The 26,293-nt window shown below is 37.6% G+C and overlaps 1 protein-coding gene across 4 annotated transcripts in view; it reads left to right on the top strand.

Moving 5' to 3' along the window:
• Positions 1-26,293, top strand: part of Fam168a (family with sequence similarity 168 member A) — a 183,693-nt gene that overhangs the window by 133,981 nt on the left and 23,419 nt on the right. The gene's annotated exons all lie outside the window — the stretch shown is intronic.

The raw sequence follows: 26,293 nt of genomic DNA, 5'->3' as shown, positions 1-26,293 counted from the left end.
TGGCTTTCAGATTGGAAGATGTTAACATTTTGGATCTGGAATGTCCCCCAAAGGCTTATGTGTTAAAGATTCGGTCCCCTGTGCAGCAGTGTTCAGATGTGAGGCTTTTGGGAAGTAATTGGGTCATGAGGGCTATAACCTTATTGGTGAATTAATATGTTGATAGATTCATAATTTGATGGCATTATTGGGAGGTAGTGGAAAGTTTAAGAGGTGGACCTTAGAGGAAGTAATTCACTGGGTGTGTATCCTCAAAGGATATATCATGTCCCCTTCCTTGCACCAGTGCCCCCTACCCTTCCTGGCTGCCAATGAGGTGAGTAGCTTTCTACCCTCAACCCCTACCCTTCCACCACGGTGTTTCAGCCTCATCACAGGTCTGAAAGCAATGGAGCCAGCTGGCTCTACACTGACAAATTGACCTCAGAGTTTAAATAGACCTTTTTTTGTCCTGGGGCTCTTCTATAACAATTATTCACATTAAGCTCTCATTCAGTACTAAAATACATCTTTTCTCTTCTAATCTGATTTTTCAGGTATTTCTTCACAGTGATGAAAAGCAGTCTAGCGTGATGTGTGTGTGTGTGTGTGTGTGTTGCTTTGTTTAATAAGTTAAATATTCTGATGTTGAAGAATCTCTTCTTAGGAATGAGGAGACTTTTCCAGCCTCTGGATTTGCCCAATAGTGAGTAAATCCTCCAAAAGGCCAAAAGTCTCTGTGACTAATAAGTGACTTGCACTTTATAGCAGTGATTCTCTAAGTGTAGGTTCTAGGAACTTGTTTAAAATTGCATTCTTGGGCCCCCACCCCAGACTCACTGAATCAGAAACTGGGAGGTGGTTCCCAGCAAATTGTATGTTTTTCATAAACTCTGTAGACATTTTTGATGCACTTGTCTGTCATTTAGTAAATATTCAATAAATAGTCTCCCTCTTCCCTCCCAATTCAGTGATCTTGTCTAGGAATGTTGCCACTGTGAATACCATAATTACTTTGAGTTCACAACAGATTTATAAACAGGTCATGTGTCAACTATGCAGATGGCCTCTTCTGAGACAGATTGAGAAGTCTGTGGTCAGGCAACCCCAAACTCTGGGCACTAGGATGAAAGCTACAGTTTCCAGCCAACAATTTTATCGTTTTCCTTACACTTCTTTGGGAAACTAAATAATTGATCCCCAACATTGGCTTTAAACGGACTCTTGTTGGGTAAGGTCAAAAGTGTGATTACTTGAAAATTGCTCAGCAGGTGGGGAAGGTACTTGATTTTAAGTGTCTAAATCAGGTTTTTGCTATTACTGCTCTCAGCAGGAGAAGAGGCAGAAAAATCAATAGTCTTGTTTAAGCTGTAAAATCACACTTCCTGTTATCTCACAAGGCCTTTATGTGCTAGAGAGAAGCTTTGACCTCTACTGTCACAAAGGCTGTCACAATTTGTAAGTTTATGGTGAGTTCATTGAACTCTGTGTTGTCTGGCATCTGCATGGCATGAGACTTGGAATCTTTTTGATACCTTGAGAATAGTACAGGTGGGCAGAAAACCAAAACCCAACTCCAGACCATCTCTCCCTTTTTCCTCTTGAGAGTGAATCTGAACTGGGAGAATTCAATTGAAAATTAGACAAGAGAGCTGGACATATTGTCTAAGGAGAGGGCGGGCAGGAGAGGGCTGTTCCTGAGCAGCTTTGTTGTAATTAAAGTTGATCTTAAGTTTCCAGAGGAGCATAGAGCTTTAAGGAGGTGGGCTGAATGATTGATATTATCATCACTTTTATTATTTAAATACCCATTCCCTACCAAATTCAGTAAAAGGTGATTCTTATGTAACCCATCAATTAAGATTGCCCAGGTTTGGGCTGGGAATGTAGCTCAGCTTACATCTCAGATAGGTTTGAATCGCAGCTCCATCATTTATATCAGTTATAAACACCAGAAGATGCTTCTGGAAGACTTGACTAGCAGTAGCTCAACTAGGCATATAGGGGGAAAAAAAAATATATATATATATATATATATATTCCCCCACACACATTAAAAGAAGTCTAGGGGCTGGGGTTGTGACTCAGCGGTAGAGTGCTTGCCTAGCACATGCAAGGCCCTGGGTTTTATCCTTAGCACCATATATAAATAAATAAATTAAATAAAGGTATTAAAAACAAGAGTCTGGATGGGCTGGGGCTGTAGCTCAGTGATGGGGCGCTTGCCTGGCATGTGTGAGGCACTGGGTTCGATTCTCAGCACCACATATAAATAAAATAAAGATACATTGACAACTAAAGAATTAGAAAAAAAAAAGTCTGGACGTCAGTGGCAGGTGGCATTGATTTATTAGATAAGTGATTTCAAGATCCCCATGACTCTTGTGGTCTTTGTTGATCTAAGATGGTTGCTATGGCTCTAGGAATCGTGTCTATGATTAAGGTTGGAAAAAAGGGGTATAGGAATCATCAGTAATGTGTATTTTTTATGTTATTTTATTTTTAGATTTTAATTTCATTTATTTATTTATTTATTTATTTATTTATTCATTCGTAGTGCTAAGGATCCAATCCAGAGCTCCACACATGCTAGACAAGCACTTTACCACTGAGCTACAACTGCAGCCCCCAGTAATGTGTATTCTTTTACTAGGAAAGCAAAGACTTTACCAAAGTTCCTTTTGTAGACATTTTTTGTACATATCGTTAGAACTAGACCACATGGTTATTATAAGGTGTAAGCCTGGGAAATGAGTAGTGTCCACCCCTACCAAGGGCAGAGGGGGTTGGGAAGGAGTATTCAGTGAGCCAGCCCATTGTATCTACCACAGTGACCTCTAGGTTTTAATAGTAAAACCTACTATTTATTATTTATTATTCTAAATAGTAGAACCTACCTCATGAAGGTATTGTGATGATTAAATGATATTAACATAAAGGGCTTCCTTAGCATAGATAATATCAGCATTATAATTATCTCAACTCTGCAAAGTAATTATTTTCCCATTTTACATAAGAAGTATGAACTGGGAAGAATATGTGTGGTAGTATGTCACACATATTTTCCACCTGCTTCCTTAGGATGTCAATAGTGAGTTGACAGTCTATAGGAACAATAGTGCTTTAAATTTGTAGGACCCAATGAAAGTTTTTGCTACATTTTTACATACACATAGCATGTGCAAAGCCCTGGGTTCAAAACATATCTGTGCACACGTACACAGTAGCTGAAGCTCAGTGAGTAGAAATAACTTTACTGAATTCATATTTTGAAGTAGCAAAACTAGGGTTACAGCCTATATCTGAATTATAATCCATGCTACTTTTTTCTGCACTAGAAGTTGAATAAGCACAGAAGTAAATTTTCATTAGTTGGTGTGTCTGTCTTTGCCAGACGTAGGGCTTCAGTTAAGCTTTGTTAATTAAGGAACAAGAGAGACCAAAAAAGAATAGGTATGGGTGATGAGAGCCGAAGCAGAAGCCCCCACCTGGAGCATATAAAGGCAATCATAAATTAGGGGGTCATACTTGAACTGACCCTAGATCCACAAAATAGAGGGATGACTATTTGAGAAAAATGGAAATGTGTGTTTATTTATTTATTTTTTTTGAGAGAGAGGGTCTCACTGTGTTGCCCACTCTTGCCTCAAACTCCCAGGTTCTAGTAATCCTTCTACCTTAGCCTCCCAACTAGCTGGGATTCCAGGGAGTGCTACTGCACCTGACTGTAATTTTTTGGGGGGGCAGGGAGTACCAGGGATTGAACTCAGGGGCACTCAACCCCTGGGCCACATCCCAGCCCTATTTTGTATTTTATTTAGAGACAGAGTCTCACTGAGTTGCTTAGCACCTCACTTTTGCTGAGTCTGGCTTTAAACTCTCAATTCTCCTGTCTCAGTCTCCTGAGCTGCTGGGATTACAGGAATGCACCATCACGCCAGGCTCGCTGTAATTTGATAAGCACTATAAGAAAAAACAGTTATGATAGCCTGGAAGAACCTCTGATCTAACCTGGAGGGATGAAGGTCAAGGAAGACTTTTAGGAGAAAAAAAGTGAAGGGCAGAGGAAAGACTATGTATGCATAAGGACAGCCTGAAAAACAACATGGATATAGAACAGGACTGTGAAGTATTGTTAGGAAAGTTCTGTGTTTGATGTTGGTAAAGTGTAAAAAGCCAGGCCAGGTTTGGCAAGGGAAGTAAGCCATTTAGATGGATAGGAGGCAGATGTGGAGGATCCTTATGCTATGCTAAAAAGTTTAGGGCAGTGGGGTGCCATCAGAGTGTTTTAGGTATGAGGTATAGATTGGCATGTTTAAAAATGATCTCTCTAAATGCAGTGAGGTGGATGGATTGGGGGGAGTTGGGGGAGAGAAATGGAGGTCAGAAGACCAGTTAAGTTTTTAAAATGGTTTAGTCAGGAGACCTGAGTTAGAGGTGGTATCTGGGATGAAAAAGAGAATAGATTTGAGTCATTGTTAGAGAGAAAGATATCTGACATACAGTAGACATTCAGCATTTGTGGAATATACATAAGAGCTTGATGTTGGATTTGGGGAGTGAGAAAGGGGAGGAACCTGGACTTATCCCAAGCTCTCTCTGCTATAAGTGACAGATAGCATCCTGTGCCATCACTGAGTTCTCAATAATACTGAGACCAGTGAGTGTTTCAGGGAGCTTTCCTTTTAGATATTTCTCAGATAATTGTCTCATAACTTTTCCCCTAGAACTGGACATTTCTAAACATAACATATCTTGGTAATTATGGGGCAAGATAATGTTATTTCCATTTTACAGATTAGAAACTTACATGCTGAATAGTTAAGTAGTTTGCCTGGTATCACCCAACTACTCAGAGTAAGAAAATGTTCTTCCTCCACAGCATGTTACCTTTGTGCAATACTTGGACTTTCTGTTGTAATTTCAACTGATTATAGGCCATAATAAACCAAGCAATAAAATTCGGAAGATTTTTATCTAATTACTCAGCTGTTAAGATAAGGCCATGAGTTAATCATAATTCAATGCACCTTCTAATTCAATCCAACAGAGTGCACAGTATCATTCGCATTATACGAAGAAAGTTCTGCTGATGCCTCATTAATGTTAAAAGAAAGAAAACCTAAAATAACTCACAGAAATATTCAGACATTCCCCTACCCCCATTTTCTTTTTTCAGATCTGATTTCATTCTTATATGTCATTTAAGTAACCATGAGAAAAGTATGAAATCTCTCAGGGCCACAGTTTTTCACCTGTAAAAAATATTGGATGGGATGGGGATAGAGCTCAGTTGGTAGAGAGCTTGCCCAATCACATGCACAAGTCCCTGGGTTCAATCCCCAGCACCACCCAAAAAAAAAAAAAAAAAAAAAAATATATATATATATATATATATATATATATATATATGAGATGTTCATTTAAGAGTAATTATTGTTATTGTTTTGCAGACAAGACAACAAAGATTTAGAATTCAATAAGGAGCATAAGGATCTTACCTATGTCCATATAGTAATTTAATGATAGCTCTAACACCTGTCCCCTGCCCCCCCACAAAAAAAAGAGTGTTGAAGTGGTGTTTTCTGAGGGTTTTTCACTTAAGACATATTTCATGTTTCATTTTATTTGAAAACCCCATTTTGGTTTGGATGTCACACATATTTTCCACCTGCTTCCTTAGGATATCAACAATGAGTTGAGAGTCTATAGGAACAATAGTGCTTTAAATTTGTAGGACCCAATGAAAGTTTTTGCTACATTTTTACATACACCTGGAAATCTGGGTATTTGGATTATAGTCCTGACTCTTTCTGAAGGATGAGTAGCAGTTATTTGGAACATATGAAAGAAATGTCTAACAATAGGAAATTAATTGAACCTACCTAAGTGTCCAATAACACAGTTATTTTATGGTTTCTCTTGTTGTTTTTCCTCACTTCCAAAACAAGTGTGTTCATATTAGTGTAGGGCTGGGGTTGTGGCTCAGTGGTAGAGTAAGTGCTTGCCTAGCACACGGGAAGCACTGGGTTCAAACCTCAGCACCACATAAAAGTGAAATAAAGATATTGTGTCCACCTACAACTAAGAAATAAATATTAAAAAAAAGAAAAATCAAAGTGTTGACAAATGAGAAGAACATAAGGAACGCCCATAATTCCTCTGATCTGGAAACAATCACTATTAATTCTTTGATGTATCATTTTTCTAGTTCATTTTAAATGAACAGACAGACATTCTTTTTCAAGAAAAATGAGATTATATGTTGTGTACTGTTCTATAATTCACCTTAATTAGTTAATTAATTAATTTTGGTACTGGGAATTGAACTAACTGGTGCTTTACCACTAAGCACCTAGTGCTATATATCCCCAGTTCTGTGCTATTTTCCATTTTGAGACAGGACCTTACTAAGGTCCACCTCAAGCTTGTGATCCTCTTGCCTCAGGCTCCTGAGTGCTGAGTTTACAGGTATGGGCCACCACGTCCAGTGTTACCTTAATTTATTTGAATTCTGAATTGGATCATTTAAATTTATTTCAACTAATGTTCTATTGGTAGATGTTTTGGTTGCTTAAACTCACTATAAACCAAAAAGCACAAAACAGAAATAATAGACCGAGTTGAATTAGAAATAAAAATGCAAAAATGTGGGATGCTTTAATTTACTGGTTATTGTTGTTGTTGTTGTTGTTGTTGTTTTTTTTTAAGGGGAACAAAAATGCTTTAAAATGTCCAGAAAGGATTGGGAGTATAGTTTGGTGATAGATCGACATGAGTCCCTGGATTAAAGCCCCAGCACAATGCCCAAAAGATTATAATCATACAACAATACCCCCCCAACACACACACACACACACACACACACACACACTTATATTCAGTGTTTCTACAAAAAACCAAGCTGACTTGTAGCTTGCTTTTGTCTAGCCATACAGTAAAAGGCCTGACCATCTGAACCATGCGAGGGTAAGGAAAAGGTGGGAGATAAGGCACATGATTGAGGACTTGGAGGGTTTTGATTAAATTGTGTTAAAATCCATGGGCCATTTCCAAAAAGGAGCTTTTAATGAAAAGATTATGGGTGGGGAGACTAACATTTAAGTACCTACCACTCTGTGCCAAGTATTTATGTGAGGTATTTTGTATAAAGTGTTTAGAATTTCAAGTATTCTTTTGATTGTCTTAACTGTAGTATAGGACATCTCTGTGTTCCTGAGGATCAGGCAAAGGGATTTGTCTTAAGATTTCATATCTGAGTGAATGGTACAGCCAGCTGTTGAATCCTTATTTGCCTGCCCTAAGAACCCCTGTTCGTTTCAGTGGACTGATGGCTCCTCTAGGAGGGCCAGAGAAGGAAACTCCTAAATTACAATAGGAATACTTGGATGGATCTTTACAAAGCATGTTCAAGGACTCCCCTGCCCACCTCCCCAGCCAATCCACATGCAGAAGGAAAAAGGATACTGATGCTGACATAGAATTGGTAATAAAAAATAAATGTTACAGATTGCATCTATCTTTTAAAATATGAAAACCTGGTGTTTTAATCAGCTTTTTCATTGCTTGTGACCAAAAGACCTGACAAGAACAACATAGAGGAGGAAAATTTTAATTGGGGCTCATGATTTCAGAGGTCTCAATCCATCAGTGGCCTACTCCATTGCCCTGGGCCCAAGATGAGGCAGAACAACATTATGGCAGAGAAAGCAGTTCAGTACTTGGCAACATGAAAGCAGAGAGAGAACTCATCTCACCAGGAGTTCAAAATATAAGCCCCCAAAGCATGTCCTCAGTGACCTAACTCCTCCAGCAATACCCTCCTTGCCTACAGTTACCACCCACTTAACTCTTATCAGTGGATTGATCCACAGATGAAGTTACAACTCTCTTAATCTAATCATCTCACCTCTGAGTGTCTTGCATTGTTACACATGAGTTTTTTGGGGTCACCACATATCCAAATCATAACATCCAGGCTCTGAAAGTTGAAGTGAGTTGCCCAAAGACACAGAGTTTGTAAATAAGAGAGCTGGGATTTGAACCTAGGTCTGCCTATGAATAAAGTTTTTGCCGTTACATAACACTGTATAGTTTGACTTTGTTTTACTCCTGGACTCAGTGTGCACAACCCTAAGGGAGGGTCCATGGCCTGTCCATAAGTTAACACAGTATTTAAGGTGTTCCTGTCTTTAACTTGTAGTTGCTTCAGCTTCTCCAAAGCCAGAAGTCAGACAGAAATTCTCTTTTTCTTTCCTGTTCTCTCCCACAATACTTTGAATTTCCCTCTGCCACAGCCTTTACCCAAGGTTGGTATTACCCAAGGCTAATACCAGCTTATTTATGTGCTTGCTTGTCTCTCCATTAGATATTCAATTTAGGCACAGCGAGGATTGTATCTTTTCATTTTACATTCACTGCAGTCCCCAACACACTTAAGTGTTTAAGTATTCTTCTAGTTAAATTGACCAAAGTTTTTTGTTTGTTTTTGGAACTTTTTATTTATTTATTTATTTATTTTTGTGTGTGTGGTGCTGAGGACTGAACCCAAGGCCTTGAGCATGCTAGGCAAGTGTTCCACCACTGAGCCACACCTCCAGCCCATGTTTTGTGTACTTGACTCACTGATGAAGGCAATGATGCAGGTGTTAACATTTAACATATACACAATTTTAAAAACATGGATTTTTGGCTTCCAGCCAAGAATTAATTCCCGCACTGGGGTATAGACTTCAGAATACTAAAATGAGTATGAAAATGAGTATTAACAAACATCATCATAAATGAAAGTGTATTTAGATCTACTCCCTAATTTTCTTCATTTTTTAAGGAGAAGAAAAGTCTTGCTTCTATTTAAAAAAAAAAAAAAAGGAATTTCCTTTGGATCCTTCTACCTCCTCAAGCTATCATCACTTCTCCTTTCCTTTATTGTTGGCATCTTTACTCACTCTTCAGCACACCCTATTGTTCCGGTGCCTTCATTCAATCTTCCCTGTGTTGACTCTAAAGGCAAATGTTGTCAGACTGTATTAAAAAATCAAGATCCAGGGGCTGGGACTGTGGCACAGTGGCAGAGCTTCCGCCTTGCACATGTGAGGCATTGGGTTCAATCCTCAGCACCACATAAAAATAAATAAACAAAATAAAGATATTGTGTCCATTTATAACTAAAAAATATTTTTTAAAAAACCAAGATCTATTATGCACAACTACAATGCACCAATTAAAAATTTTTGGAAAAAATAAATAAATAAATAAAATACATGAAAAAAGAAACCAAGATCCATCTCTTTGCTGTCCACCGGAGACAATCTGTCAAAGCTAGAGATTATTTGAAAGTAAAAATATGGGGGAAAAAAATCATGTAAACAGCAATCATTAGAAAGCTAGAGTAGTTATGTCAAACCAAATGGGCTTTAAAACAACAACAAAAATGTTGCTAGAAATAAAGAGGGATACTTTATAATGAGAAAAGAGTCAATTGAAGATACAACAATTACAAACATATGCACCTAACAATAGGGCCCCCAAATACATGAGAAAAAACTGACAGAAATGAAGCATGAAAGAGACAATTCAGTAATGATAATTGGAAACTCCATTACCTTTACTTTCAATAATAGATAGGGTTAGGTAGAAGATCAGAGGAAGGGGCTGGGGATGTGGCTCAAGCCGTAGCTCGCTTGCCTGGCATGCGTGCGCCCTGGGTTCGACCCTCAGCACCACATACAAATAAAGATGTTATGTCTGCCGAAAACTAAAAAATAAATACTAAAAAATTCTCTGTCTCTCTCTCTCTCTTTAAAAAAAAAAATCAGTGAAGAAATAGAAGACTTGAACACTGTACACCTAATAGACATCAGTAAAATACTCTAATAACAGAATATAATTCTTAAGAAAACATGGAATAATCTCCAGGATAGACCATATGCTAGGCTAATAAACAACTCTTGATACATTTAAAGGATTGAACTTAAATAAAATTTGTTCTTTGATGGAGAACAATGGAATGAAATTAGTAGTAACAGAATGAAATTTGATAAATTCGTAATTATGTGAAATTGAAACAAAACATTACAGTGAGTCAAAAAACAAATCACAAAAGAAATTAGGAAATATTTTGAGGTGAATGAAATATAACACCAAAACAAATAGGATGCAGCTAAGCAGTATTTGGGAAAAGGAAATATATAGCTGTAGACTCGTACTTTAAAAAAGAATAACAGGCCAGGTGCCACCTGTAATCCTGTGTCTGAGGAGGCTGAGGCAGGAGGATTGTGAGTTCAAAACCAGCCTCAGCAAAAGTGAGGTGCTAAGCAACTCAGTGAGACCCTGCCTCTAAATAAAATACCAAATAGGGCTGGGGATGTGGCTTAGTAGTTGAGTACTCCTGAGTTCAATCCCCAGTTCCCCCTCCCCCCAAATAAAAAGAAACAAAGAAGAATGGTCTCAGCTTAATAACCTGACATTTCACCTTAATACATTGAAGGAAGAAAAGAACAAAGGAAACTTTAAGCAAATAGAGGAAAGGAAATAAAGATTAGAGCAGAAATCAGTGAAATAGAGAAAACAACAGAGAAAATCAATAAAATAAAAACTGGTTTAATAGTATCAAAATTGAGGTGATCAAGACTGATCAAGAATAAGAGTAAATTCCCATTTGCTAAAATCAAGAATGAAAGCGTACTTATATATACTAGATACTTATCTTTATCAGATATGTGATTTGCAAATATTTTATGTCAGGCCACAGCTTGTCTTTTTATCTTTTTCACATGGAATTTTGAAAAGTAAAAGTTTCTAGGTTTTTTTTTTTTCAGTTAAAAAGAATGATACAGGGGACATTACTGCTGACTTTATGCAAATAAAAAGAAATATAAGGGAATACTATGAACTATTATATGCAACATATTAGAACATATAGGTACACTCATTCTATGAGGACTATATAACCTTGATACCCAAACCAGATACAGATGTCACAGACAAGAAAACTATATGACCAATATGCTATTTGAATATAAATCCAAAACCCCCCAACAGAATACTAGGATTATTTCAGATCCTTCCTTTCCAACACTTAAAATTTTTGCTAGTCTGTTAAGTGTAAAATGATAACACATTCCATGTATTTGCATTTTGTTGATTACTGGTGTAGTTAAACATCTTTTTCTTTTCTCCTCCTCCTACCTAGTCAATTGAATTATTTCATCTGCAGATTGTCTGATTAGAGTCTATTGAATTAATTTCTCATTGACTAATGCAAGTTTTTTATTTTTTATTTTGGACATTAATCCTGTATTGTACATCTTACAAATGTCTTTTCTCTCTGTGTACTTGTCTCTTAACTTTGTTTATGCATCTTTATTATGTAGAGCTTTATGTTTTGATGAGTTAAATTTATCATCCTTCTGTGATTCTTCTTTTAGTCTTATCTAAGAAATACTGTCTAAACTGGGTAAGGAGGCACACACATAGCTGTCGTAAACCCAGTGACTCTGGAGGCTGACAGAAGGATCATAAGTTAGACAGACTAGCCTCGATAACTTAATGAGATGCTGTTTCAAAATAAAAGGGGTTGGGGATGTAGCTCCATGGTAAAGTACACTGGGGTTCAATCCCTGTCCAAAAACAAAGGAAGGAAGAAAGGAGAGAAGAAGGGAAAGAAGGAACAAAGGGAGGGAATGAGGGAGAAAGGAAGGATGGAAGGGTCTGTCTTATCCTAGGGTTTTCTAACCCTAGGGTCATACCAATGTTTTCTTCTTTTTCTTTTAATAGTTACAAAAATTCTATTTTATAGTAAAGTATGATTTTTTCTAGAATTGTAGAAGTGTGAGTGGGAGTCTGATTTTTATTTTTTTTATATGGAAAGCAAGTGTCCCATATGTTTTATCGAATATGAACCAGATTCTCCCCTTTGCTGCATAATGGAATGAAAGAGTGAGTTGATCTGGAAGGGAAAGGGATTCATGGACCAAATCATCAGTTTGCAAAATCTTACTTTGCTTTTTAATCTGTATTTAGAAGATAAATGCACAGAGGCCAGAGACCATTCACTATCAACATAGGAAGTGTTGGGTACTTCCCAAGTGCCTTATAGATACAGTGGGGCAAAAGGAGAAGGAGAAGAGAAGCAGCAGCAGCATTCTTTTGAGTAGGAGATTGAGACAGAATAGGCCATCTGCTTTCTATTAAAAATCTCTTCCATTCCAGCAGATAAGAAGAATCTGGAGAGATACAGTGAGATTTGTTAAAGAATCTTTTCCCCCAGAGGAACAGCACACACACCTGGCCTTATGTACTTAAGAGCAATTATATTAGGAACATCTAAGCAGCCTGTTTTCCTTTTTTGTTGTTGTTGGTATTGTTTCTACACTAATGACATGCAAGTTAAGCCTGCCAAGTTTTTAGCAGCTCTTTCTGCTGGGACTCTCCTAGGTGAATGGCCTAGAGGTGGCTGCCCTTAACCTGGATAGGCTTTCCTTGAAGATGCAACACAGTGCAGATGAGCACCAGGTGTCTCCCTTCTTGTTATCTCAGGGGAGTTACCTTGCCCTGAGAACAGTGCCTCTCTCACAGTTTTAAAAACCTTGGGGCACTCCAGTGCTAGACTTGGTGGGTGGGCCTTAAATCCAATATATAGGCTGCCTCAGAGTCAGGCCTGGTGGGCAGGCCCAAAGGCAGCACTCCACAACTACCTCGTGCTTGGGCTGACCTACATTCTCACTAGTCTAGCACTCTCAGCGGCCAGGCCTCCTAGAGAATAAAAAGAATTCAGATTTAGGCATTTTTCTGATGCTAACAGATTCAAGGAACCGTCTAATTTATTTTCTTCTATTGAAGAAGAGAGAGGCTGGAGTTGTGGTTCAATGGTAGAGCTCTCTTGTAGCACATTCAAGGCCCTGGGTTCCATCCTCAGCACCACACATAAATAAACAATCATACAAATAAATAAATAAGATAAAGGTATTGTGTCCAACTACAACTAAAAAAGAAAGAAGAGGGGAGGAGGAGCCTGTGTACTCTGTGTTAGAATGTTTTCCTTACTTTGTAGCTTCTCAGCCTGTAGCACTAAAAACGGGGTTTTATCTATCAGGATCAAATTTTGTGGGTTCTGTCACCTAAATATCTTTGCAGTTCCTTCCTCTTTATCCCATTGCTATTCTTTTAACTTTTTCTTTGGGCTACTGCAGTAATTTCTTATTAGGTCCCTCTGATCTTGCCCACTCTGAACCTCTTCCTACGCTGCTGCTCTAGTGGTTTTTGCAAAACACAAATCTGAACCACCCCCCCACACACCCCCAGTTAAAAACCCTCCAGTGGCTTCCTTTTATTTACTAGTAAATTCTGTCCTTTAGCCTGGCATTCAGATCCCTTCACAGGTTGCCCCTCAGTCTTCCTTTTTGCCTTCATTTCCTTCTATTTTCCCCTATGTGTAATCATACTAAACTATTCACCATTTTCCTAATAAGGCAAGCATTTTCATACCTTCATGCATAGAATGAATATATATTTCTTTGTTCTCATCCCATACACCTCTGACAAGTTCTTCTCATTCATTGTTCAAAGCCAACTGAAATATTTCTTCCTCTGAGAAGCTATTCCCAACTCTTCCAAATCTGTTTTTCATAATCTCCTTGGCATTCTGATAACACCCCAACATTCTGATTGTATATTTTATGTAATACCTATAGATTAATTTAAATGACCTAAGTTATTTCCCACTGGACTGTAAACTCTTATGTATAGAAGGTACCTAACACCATGTTTGGCACAGAGGAAAGCGTTTGCTATATGCTAACTATTATAATGATGATGAAGAAATCTGGATTAAGTCACTTTAGGCATTCACTGACCACCATCATCAGAGTCTTATTATGTCAGTTCAATTATTACTATTTTTTTAATCAGGGGAAAACCATCAATGGAAGAATGAGCAAAGCAGGAAGAAAATTGAATTGTTTAAAGGAAAGGGGATTTGTATAGTAAAGTCTGATCAGAGGTGAACAATCAGGAGGGGGAAGCTCGAAGGAATTGGATGTATTAGATTTGTACAAGAGAAAATTAAGGAAGAATAACTGATGTCTTCATATCTCTGGAGGGCTGTCCTGAAGCAGAAGAAACTAGCATGTTCTGTGAGGGTAGAACTGGGACCAGTGACTGAGGAAGAAGATGTCAGATACAATTCCTCATGAGGCTGTTTTTTTTTTTTTTTTCCTCTCAAAGAGAAGAATTTCCAACCTCCAGTGCTCTCTAATATGAGCTTTGACTAACCGAAAAGATTCTGAACATACTTCTTTGTCTTACTGAGCCATTAGAAAGGGGTGCAGCAGCAGCTGTTGCCAGGCCTGTGGATCACTGTAAAGGATGGCAAATTAGACTTAGTCACCTCTTAATACTTCTTCCAGTTCTAACACAGTGTCTGTGTGTTACTTTCAATATCATGAGCATGGCCTATATTAAGACACTGAGCAGGAAAAAAAATAGCTTTTTTTTTTTTTCCTTTTAAACAGACCATATTTGTGTGGTTCGGAAGATGAAATAAAAAAATCTTGGCCAAGTTAATGGCAGCCAAATCTGGAGGTTACGTTGAGTAGACTCATATTTTGAGAAGAGGTAAGGAGGTTGGTAGGAATGGACTAATTTGCTCTGGTCAGAATTTTGTCTCCACTTTCTACTTACTTTGCAAGACATGTCTCAATGATCTCATCTCTAAAATGGAAGTCCTAATGTATTTTATAGAGTTAGGGTGAAAATTAAATCAGATTAAAGACTTGCCTACCACAGTGCTCAGAATATAATACAGATTCCAAATTATATTCTTTCTTTTGCCCTCTTTTTAGTTTGAGAGAATAAAGACTTTTGTTTGGGATCACTCTGGCATTTGGAGCAAGGGTGGTTTACTTTTTCATTGTGAGTGTCAGACCTAAAATGTCTTTATTCCTAAGTATCCCCTGCTCACAAAGGAGTAATCTTCTTTGTCTTACTGAGCCAGAGAGGTAGTCTTTCATTAGTTTTTTAATACTCTATTATTTTTAGCACCTAAAAATCAAGTAGTTTCAGAAATAGTTCTCTGATTTCTGCTGAGAGTAATTTCTAATTTCCATATTAATCAAAAAATAACTTTATATTTCTTTAGTTTTAATCCCAGTAAGAACAAGAAAAGAGGATTAAATTGTAGTGACATTTACAAAGAAATTAAAATGTACACATCAAGATCTCAGGAAACCCAATCACTACTATAGCCTTTGGACTGTAAAAGAGAAAATCTCGCTTGTATCCATTTATTTTCTTCCCTCTTGACCTTCAAAAAATATAAATACAGCCAAATACAGTGGTGTGTTTCTTTAATCTCAGTGGTTCAGGAGACCAAGGCAGGAGGAGCACAAGTTTGAGGCCAGCCTCAGCAATTTAACAAGATCCTGTCTCAAAATAAAAGCTAGAAAGGGATTGGGGTATAACTCAGTGGTAAAGCAGCCCTGGGTTAGTCCCTAATACTGCAAAAAAAAAAAAAAAAAAAAAAAGAAAACACAGACAAACCCACAGAAGAGGTACATTTGTTTCCAAGGTCCCAGTTATAGTTATTTGGAAGGTGTGGAAAATGCATTGATTTGGGGGTACCTTTCACAGTTTTACCACTGAAAAACTGGATAATCTTAGTCAAAAAGTTACTTCACCTCTGAGCTTATGTTTGCTTATCTACAAAATGGGAGAAATAATATTAGGGTTAATTTTAAGATCAAATGAAAAACAGGTGTGAAAAAATTTTTTTTTGTATGAGCAATGGGTGAAATATACACATATGTTATTTCAATTCAGTATGCTTTACTACTGATGTACTTCAGCAGATCCAGTCAATCTTGGGGACCTAGGGTCTGTAATGTACTACACTCACAGGGCTGAGACTGAGCCTGTAGGGGGAGAGCCTTTGGAGTGTGGTAAGAGGAGACTTTTAGCAAGGAATCCACAAATTAGCAAGCTTGACTGTTAGCTTACATTGTAGTGGTGGGAGATGGACAGTGATCACATAAACAAGCATATATGATGTCAGGTTTTAGTACTACAAAAAAAAAAAAAGAAAGCAGATCAAAGAGCATAGAAAATGATGGCATGCTGTTTTAGAAAGAATGTAAGGTGACCTTTGAACAAAGTTCTAGGAACAGGGAGCACCAAACTTAAAGGCTCTGAATTGGAAAAGTGCTTGGTGCATTTGAGGAATGTCAAGGAGGCCATTGTGGCCAGAGAAGATTAGCAAGGAGGCAATAGGAGAGGAGGTTACACAGGTAGCAGGGACCCAGGTTGTTGAAAGAGATTTGGGTATCATTGTCATGTGGGCTACTTTGGGACTTAAAGAGAGGAGTTCTGTGATCTGACTTATTTTTTTAAATATATATTTAAGTTGTAGTTGGACACAATATTTTTATTTTATTTTTAAGTGGTGCTGAGGATCAAACCCAGGGCCTCGCACAGCTAGGCGAGCACTCTACCACTGAGCCACAATCCCAGCCCCATGACTTAATGTTTTAATAGGATCACTTTGGCTACTGTATGAAACAGACCATATGGGATCATCCAGGGGACCAGCTATGAAGCTATTACAGTAATCTAGGTGGGTATTAATGATGATTTGAATTAGGATAGAAATTGTGTAGACAGTGAGATATGATCAGATTCTAAATATATTTTGAAAAAAGGAGTTGAAAGGATTTGTTAATGGATTGGATGTAGATGGGAAAGAAAGAATAGTCAAGAATGATTCTAAGACTTGCCTTGAGAGTTGGAAGAATGAATTACCATCTAATGCTATAGAGAAAACCATGGAGAACAAGTTTGGGAAGATAAGATGCAAACATTTATTCTTAGTCTTTTATGTTTGAAATAATAATAGCTAACTTTCCTAAAAGGCTTAACTATGGGGGCTGGGGTTGTGGCTATGTGGTAGAGTGCTTGCCTAGCATGTCTGAGGCACTGGGTTCAATTCTCAGCACCACATATAAATAAATAAAATAAAGGTCCATCAACAACTAATAAAAAAATATTTTTTAAAAAAAGGCTTAACTATGTACTTGGCCCCAGCACTTTGGGTCTTAACTAATTTAATACTTCTAGCAACGTATTGTATTATCTTGGATTTTTTATTTTTGTAGATATTGTGAATGGGATTGCTTTCTTAATTTCATTCTCAGCAAGTTAGCTACTGATATATAAAAGTACTACTTACTTTTGAATGCTGATTTTTGTATCCTGCTACTTTACTGAAATCATTTATCAGTTCTACCAGTCTTTTGGTTTTCTATTTATAGAGTCATGTCACCTGCATAGAGGGATAATTTGACTCCTCCCTTCTTGTTTAGATGCCTTTTATTTCTTTCTCTCCTAATTGCTCGCAACAAAAGTGGACATCCTTGTCTTGTCCCATATCTCAGAGAAACACTCTCAGCTTTTTCCTGTTTAGTATGGTATGGGCTGTGGATTTGTTTTATATGGCCTTTATTAAGAAGAGATGCATTATCTTCTGTAATTTGTTGAGTTTTTATTACAGATGTTTGATTTTATTGAATGCTTTTTATGGATCTATTGATAATCATGATTTTGTCTTTAATTTTGCTAATATGATTGACATGTTTGTTCATTTGCATATGTTGAACTATCTTTGCATCACTTGATCATGGTATAAATCTTTTTTAGTTCCCCCTCTTTCAAGTTTTTGAAGTAGTCTGAAAAAAGAATGCTATTTAGTTCTTTAAAAGTTTGGTATATTTTAGCAGTGAAGCCATCCAGTCTTGAGCTTTTCTTTTTTGGGAGACTTTATTACTGGTTCAGTTTTATTACTTGTTACTGATTTGTTTATGTTTTCTACACCTTCATGGTTCAATTTTGGTAGCTTAGATATGTCCAGAAGATTATCCGTTTCTTCTGGGTTTTCTAATCTGTTGGCATGTATTTGTTCATAACAGACCTTAGTGATTCTTTAACTCCTGAGATATCAGTCTTCTTTTTATCTCTGATTTTATTTAGTTGCCCCCCCCATCTTTAGTCTAGCTAAATGTTCACTGATTTTCAAAAAAAAAAACCAGCTCTTTGTTTTATTGATCTTTTGTAGGGTGAAAGATGAGGGTCTAGTTTAATTCTTCTACATAGGGATTTCAGTTTCCTCAGCACCACTAAAAGGCTGCCCTTTCTCCAATGTATGTTTTTGGTGCTTTTTTAGAAAATCAGTTGGCTATAGATGTATGAATTTATATCTTGAGTTATGTATTCTGTTCCATTGGTCTATGTGTCAGTGTTATTTTTCTTTGGGGGAGGACACTAAGAATTGACCTAGGACCTCATACATGTGCTTTTATCACTGAGCTACACCCCTAGCTACTAGGTGTCTATTTTTATGCCAGTACCATGTTGTTTTGTTACTATAGCCTCGTAGTAGGTCTTAGGAGCCAGTATCATGTTGTTTCCAGCTTTGTTCTTTTTACTCAAGATTGCTTTAGCTGTTTTTGGTCTTTTATGGTTCCATGTGAATTCTAGAATACAGTTTTCCATTTCTTTGAAGAATGACACTCTTCAATGGAGATTGAAGAATGACACTCTTTAATGGAGATTACATTAACTCTGTAAATCACTTTGACATTTTAACAATATTAATCAATTCTGAATATTTTAACAATATTAATTAATTCTTCCGATTCATGAACTTGGGGAGGTCTCTTTATTTTTGCCTTTCTGTTTCTTTCATCACTATTTTGTAACTCTTATTGTAGAGGTCATTTACTGTCTTGGTTAAATTTATTCCTAGGCATTTTAGTTTTTCTGTAGATATTTGATATTATTAGCCTCATTTTACAGATGGGAAAACTAAAGCACAGAGAGGTTAATTAATGTTATTGTTGGAATTCAAACCTAGGCAGTCTGGATCTAGAGCCCACACACAGTTTTTATTTATTCATTCATACATTCATTCATTCATTCATTTTTTGTATGAGGGATTGAGCTCAGAAGTGCTTAACCATTAAGCCACATCCCTAGCCCTTTTGATTTTTTATTTTGAGATTGGGTCTTGCTAAGTTGCTTAGGGCCTTACTAAGCTGCTGAGGCTGGCTTTGACTCTGTGATCCTCCTGCCTCAGCCTCCCAAGCCACTGGGATTATGGGTATGTGCCATTGCACTCAGCTCCACTCACAATTTAAAAAATTTTCTCCCTCCTGCCCTTCTTTTCCCTTTCTTTCTCTGCCCTGCCCTTCCCTTTCCTGGGCTCATTTGTATTAGGCAAGTGCTCAACTACTGACATACACTCCCAGCTATCAGGGGCCACTCTTTTTTTTTGGTACCGGGATTGAACTCAGGGGCTCTCAACACTGAGCCAAATCCCCAGCCATGTTTTGTGTTTTATTTAGAGACAGGGTCTCACTGAGTTGCTTAGTACCTCACCATTGCTGAGGCTGGCTTTGAACTTGCAATCCTGCTATACTGCAAAGCCTTCATATCTAGCAAGCATCCAAGTAGAGATGTCAAGAAGGCAGTTAGATACTATATGAATCAGAAGTTCAGGCAAGAAGTATAGCAATATAAAAAGCCAGGTATAATTAGTGGACAGATGAAGTCAGAAAGGAAGGTTAGGGCAACTACCATAAAAGGAGACATGGTCACAAGAAGGCAAATTTTTAAGTTCAAGCCCTTGAAGACAAGGGGTTTGGTTAAAATATCAGTTCTACCTCTCAGAGCCAAGGAGGGCATAAGTGAAGCCAGTGGTGGATGACCTCAAAAATGCTACTTTCATCTGGAATGCCCCTTTTTCTCTTTTTAATTTACATCCAGGGACACTTTGCCCAGGATAATTCCTAACTGACAATAGATCTAAATAATGATGATTAATGAAAGTCTCTTCTCTGACCAGTCTAACTTTGTCATGGCACATTTCAGACTATATTCTAACTGTCCACTTATCTCTGCCCCCTTCCACAACTTTCTATCCTTTTATCTTTCTCCTTCATCAGTTGGTGACCATCTCAAAGCCAGAGACCCTGTTGAATTTGTTTCATTTGTTTTTAAACCACTCAGGCTAGGGTTAGAGCTCAGAGCTAGAGTGCTTGTCTAGCATGCATAACGCCCTGTGTTCAGTTTCCAGCATCACAAAACAAAAAACAAAAACCTTCACAAAACTCATGGAGAAAAAAGGGCTGGGTATGTAGCTCAGTGATAGAATCCTTGCCTAGTGTGAGAAACATGCTCACCTGCCCAAACCCAAACAAGGGGCTCAGAAACAAGAGGTACAGGGGAAAAAAAAACAAAACTAAAAACAAAACAAAACAACAATAACAACAACAACAACAAAAACAGGCTTTGATGACAGTCTTGCAAAATCAGGTGTCTGGTTGAGCAGGCATACCCAGAATGGTTACGATTAGCATTTTTTCCCCCAGTGTGCAAGGTCCTTTATTGCCATCTATCCTAGCTGGCGATCTAATGCTGGGTTCACAAAATCTGACTATTCCAATAACTTTAAAAAAAAAAAAAAAAGACAAAGAGGGGCTGGGGATGTGGCTCAAGCGGTAGCGAGCTTACCTGGCATGCTCAGGGCACTGGGTTCGATCCTCGGCACCACATAAAAAATAAAAATAAAGATGTTTGTGTCCACCGAAAACTAAGAAATAAATATTAAAAAAATTCTCTCTCTTAAAAAAAAAAAAAGACAAAGAAAGCATGCAAACACAGAGAAGTACCTTTTCAAAATCCATGATGGCTCTCTGACTTTAAGGGTCCGTGGAAAGAGAATGAGCACTGGAATTCTTTTTTCTTATATGGGAGACACACAAGGGGAGGTTCCATGGAACATTCTATCCCCAAAAGGGCAAAGGGGTAGGATTACTAAGGAACAGGTAAGTGTAACTCAGCTCCAGCTGGTGATGCCTACTCCTGGAGCCACACCTTGTTGTCCCAGCTGGGGGTAACACCCAAGTTACTGCTGAAGGCAACAATTGTTCAGTGCCCCTGGGTATCAGGACTTAAAGGCTTGTGCATCCAGGGTAGATTCTGACAGTCCTACCGCCGCCCCCACACACACACCCATTCCTCATTGGCTGAGTATTGTGAGGTACACAGTCTTCTCAAAAGTTGCCTAGGTTTTACTGTCTCCTATTGTGTTATTTAAAGAATAAATTTATACCTTAGCTGTTCCCATCTCCCTTTGTTCTCTTGCGGGGAGAAAGTCTTCTTGGATTGAGTACCTTTTGGCACATATATAAGCTTTTACTTTTTTACCTAAGTTATTATTTCTTTTTATTTTTGGGAGGTGGGTACCAGGATTAAACTCAGGGGTACTCAACCACTGAGTCACATCCCCAGCCTTATTTTATATTTTATTTAGAGATAAGGTCTCTCTGAGTTGCTTAGCACCTCGCTGTTGCTGAGGCGGCTTTGAACCCACAATCCTCGTGTCTCAGACTCCTGAGCTGCTGGGATTTCAGGTGTGCACCACCACACCTGGCCTAAGTTATTATTTCTTAACAGATATCTATCTCTGTGGGTCAGACAGACTCCTTTCCCCACCTCCTATTTTGTCAAAGGGCTGTTTAGGTATATGGATTTCGGATCTGTCACAGTCATTGACTATGGTGCTGTTGTGAGTTAACTGCTTGAAACTTTCCATTCTGGTCTATTTCCCCTCCAGCTGCCTTTCCTTTCTTATGTCCTAATTTTACATTTAAGACTAAATATTGTATTCTGAAAATGGACCACTGGACTTTCTCACACCTACCATGCATGAGGCCCTGAGTTCAATCCCCAACACACACACACACACAGAGCCACTCATCATTGCAGAAAACAACCCCTTGATAATCTCTTCATTGAGTACCTATACCTATTCTTTGCCTTATCTGTGCTTGGCATTAAAGATGCAGATATCATCATCAGTAGAAGCAGCAGGATGAAAAATATCAGTTGAGACAAGGAAATGAAATAAACAAAATGAAAACCAGAAAAGAGTAGGGAAGGAACCCAATTTATCTGTGATTTCCTTTTTGGACAAAGTTGATAGTAGGGAAAGGATATTCCCTGCTGGCCACGCAGGCTGTCAGCCACCCAGCATTTGAGAAGCTCTGAGCTTACTGTCCAGGCTGAGGGGAGTGGTGATTTGGTGAGCTGAGTGGGAAGTGGGAAGGGGGACTGACCAAGAGGTATTGTATACAAGCAAATGAGACATAGCTGTGCCTTCAAGGAGCTTACAGTTTGGGGAGAGGGGTGTAGGATAGGAAATGAAAACAAGGCTTTGAAGTGTACAGTGTAATAATTATAGTGTGAAGTACAATGTGTTAAGGCAACTATGTATCTTCAAATTTTTGTGTTCTAAAAAGTAGAAGCTACAGGTAGTCAGACTTTGGAGCAGTATGAGAAGGCATTTTTGGACAGAGTGGTCTCACAGTGGAGTAGGGGATCTTAGGAAAGGAAAGCCTTTACTGTCAGTAAAGATGTAAGTTTGGGATAAATGATTGTGGTTATTGTAATGGAAGCACTAACTCCTCCTAATACAAGATTGGGCTAAAGGGATTTTAAGGTGCCTTCTAACCTCAGCAATCTATGATCCTAGAAGTCCCTTCCCTTTTCTGGGCCTATGAACGTCACCCATAAAATGAAGAAGAGTCAACAAAATAAAACCCCTATAGTGCTGCCATTCTATGTGAATTAAAAATAATTCTGCTTAGAAACATTTAAGGAAGATCCTATAATTGCCCCTGAAGTAAATAGCATATGAGGTGACAGAACAGTGATTACCCACATGCTGCAGTCTCTCACTTGAAGCTGAGTATATCCATAAGACTGATCACTTAGCTTTCCAGCTTAGACCCTGACTTTCTTTTGCAGAGTGACATACCTCCTGATTGCTAATTAAATGACAAGTTGGTTACCTCAGTTCCAAAATCAGAAATGATCAAAGATGAATTCAGAAGTGCATATTCTTTGGAGTTGGAAAAGATTTAGGGAACAGCATATTAACAAAGATACATTATTAAAGCTCCAATATTTACAAATCCCAAAGAAGCTTTTAGGGATTTAGGGATTTAATCTTTGACTTTTAAAACCAGCTTTTCATTGTCAGTCAAAATACCAAAGAGCATTTAAAAACTGCAGGGAGTAAGTAGTGAGACAGGCACTTTTATACTGCTAGTGTAAGTTCAAATTGATAGTTCAAATTGATAGAAGGCAGTGCAGCAAAGTATTTGAAGACTTAGCCTGTCACTTCTCATCAGCTGCACTACTGCTGTCCTGGTCTGAGCCCCACCATCTAGTGCCAGGAATTTGCAATAGCTCCCTGCTGGTCTCCATGCTTCTCTATCCTTTCCCCCTTGTACTCTCTTTTCAGCAGAACCATCAGAGTGACCCTTTTCACATAAGTCAGATCATGTTATTCTATTCAAAACCCTGTGACAGATTCTCATTTCACTTAGAATAAAAGTTGTAGTCCTCATAGTAGCCTGTAAGGCCATACATGAACTGAATAGCTCTTTATCTTTCTTACTCCCTCTGCTACTACTACTGTATCCCTCATTTGTTCCATTCCAGCCTCTGCTGTTCCTCTGCTGTGTCCCTTATGCTCCCCAACTTCGGCCCTTTGCATTGATTGTTTTCTTTGTCTGAAATGCTTTGGCTTTTTGTTTGATTAACCATATCATTTCCCTCAAATTTGTGGAAATCTTACCTTCTCAGTTTCTTACCCTGATTATCCTATTTAATATTGCAGTGCTCTCAACCTAGACAGTGGCAATTCTGGTGTTTTTCATTCTGCCTTTTTTTTTCTCCCATAGCAATTGCTAATGAAGTGACACATTGATTATCTCAATTCAAAAATCAGAAAATGATTGAAGATGAATTCAGAAATGAATTCTCTCTGGAGTTGGAAAGGGTTTAAGGACCAGCATATTAACAAAGATACATTATTAAAACACCAGTACTTAGAAATCCCCCAAATTTTGTTTATATTTCCTATTTATCCATTGCCTTCTTTCCCCTGCTTAGACTATAAGTTCCACAAGGGCAGAGGTCTTAGTTTTGTTCCCTAAACCAGTGTCTGGTACAGAATTGATAGTCAAATATTTGTTCAATGGATGAATTATAAAAATAGCCTTAGGAATCTCACTTCTAGTACTAATATTTTTCTAAGCTTAAGATTAGCTTTAATTTATTATTATTATTTTAATTGTACAAATTTAGGGATACAATGTGATAATTTAAACACATATCAGTATGCAAAAATCATATCAGATTAGTTAACATTTACATTTCATTAAGCATTTAAAATTCTTTTTTAATTAACACATAATAATTGTACATATTTATGAGGTATATGTGATATTTTAGTACATCTATACAATATGTACTGAACAAATGTGACAACTAATATTTCCATCTTATCATTACTTGGATTTGGAGACTTATGAAGAGATTATTTGTTTTGTGGTATGAGATAGAAGTCAGAGCTTCTCTAATTCTAGGTAAGGGCTCTTAGCACTGAGCCTTACCTATGAAGAGATTTGGGTTTCTTGTGTGGGAGGGTACTAGGGATTTAACCTAAGAGCTGATTTAACCTAACCACTGAGTTGCATCCCCAGCCCTTTTTATTTTTTATTTAGAAAACAGGTTTCACTGAGTTACTTAGGGCCTCACTGAGCTGCTGAGATGGGCTTTGAACTCTCCATCCTCTTGCCTTAGTTCCTGAGCCTCTGGGATTATAGGTGTGCACCACTGTGCCTGGCTTCTATGAAGAGATTTCATAAGATGATTCTTGGAAACTCTCTGTAGTGGCTACAATATTCATTTAATATGTCTGTTGATAGTTAAGGACATTTAATTTGCTTTTAGACCTAATTTTTAAAAAAATAGAGTTGCAGGCAAAGGTTTATTTAGTTTACTTGATGTTGTTAGCTATAATAAAAATGAAAATTTCAAACAACCTAAACATCTAAGAGCAGGGTAATGGTTAAGTGATTTGATATATCTGTGTAATGGAATAGTATAAAGATATTAAAAATAAAATTTTTTAATAATATGTGATTATGTGGGAAAATGTTTATGTTTAAATGAAACAGTAAGTTATAAAAGTATATATACCTCTACCTCATACCATACACAAAAATTAACTCAAAAGCCCCCAAACTATAAAACTCTTAGAAGAAAACCAACATCTTTATGGCCTTGGTTTTAGCAATAGATTCTTGGATATATTACAAAAGCACAAGTAGCAAAAAGAGAAGTAGATAATTGGACTTTAAAAATTGCATTGAAAGGATTATCAAGTGAAAACCCACAGAGTTGGAGAAAATATTTGCAAATTATTTATTTGGTAATGGCTTAATATTCAGAATATATAAAGAACTCCTACATTGTGTGACAGCAAAAAGATGACCCAGTTACAAAATGGGCAAATGATTTGGGTAGACATTTCTCCAGAGAAGATATACAAGCCAGGCCCAGTGGCATACACCTGTAATCCCAGCAGCTCAGGAAGCTGAGGCAAGGAGGATCAGAAGCTCAGTTCAGCCTCAGCAATTTAGTGAGACCCTGTCTCAAAATAAAAAGGGCTGGGAATGTGGCTCAGTGGTTGAGGACCCCTGGATTCAATCCCTGGTTAAAAAAAAGGAAGATGTATACATGGCCAACAAGCACATAAAAAGGTGTTCAACATCATTAATTATTAGGGAAATATAAATCAAAATTATGAGATACCACTTCACACTAACTATAAAAGCTATAATTAAAAAAAAAAAAGCATTGGTGAGGATGGGGAGAAATTGTAGAGATAGGAAGTGAATTAGAGATTACCAGGGTAGGGGTTGTGGGGAGTGGGAAATTATTATTAACAGACACAGAGGTTTTATGTGGGATGATAAAAGGTTATATAAACAGATACTGATGATAGTTGCACAACATTGTGAATGTAATTAATGTCACTGAATTGTATACGTAAATGGTTAAAATTCCAAATTTTATATTTACTTTGCTACAATGGAAGTTAAAAAAAAAAAACAGAACTGTATATGATATGCTATGATGAGCTGGCATTGGTGTACGTGATCTTGAGTGCTGACTGTGAGCATTTCTTCCCAACTACTCATTTAAGTGATATTGGTAGCTTGAAATTGGCCATAGTGAGATTATTTACATCATGGCAATTGGCGTATGCTAGAAAAGCACCCCACTCCCAACCTCTTCAAGCCAATTGTTAAATACTTGCCAGTACACCACTGAATATATGTGTATAAAATCCATAGAAAGCTACCTAGAAAAAAATAGATGCCCAACTGTTAATGTGGTTACCTCTCAG

This window comes from Urocitellus parryii, chromosome 4 (assembly GCF_045843805.1).
Source record: "Urocitellus parryii isolate mUroPar1 chromosome 4, mUroPar1.hap1, whole genome shotgun sequence".
Lineage (NCBI taxonomy): Eukaryota > Metazoa > Chordata > Mammalia > Rodentia > Sciuridae > Urocitellus > Urocitellus parryii.
This window is presented reverse-complemented; position numbering and strand designations above follow the sequence as displayed.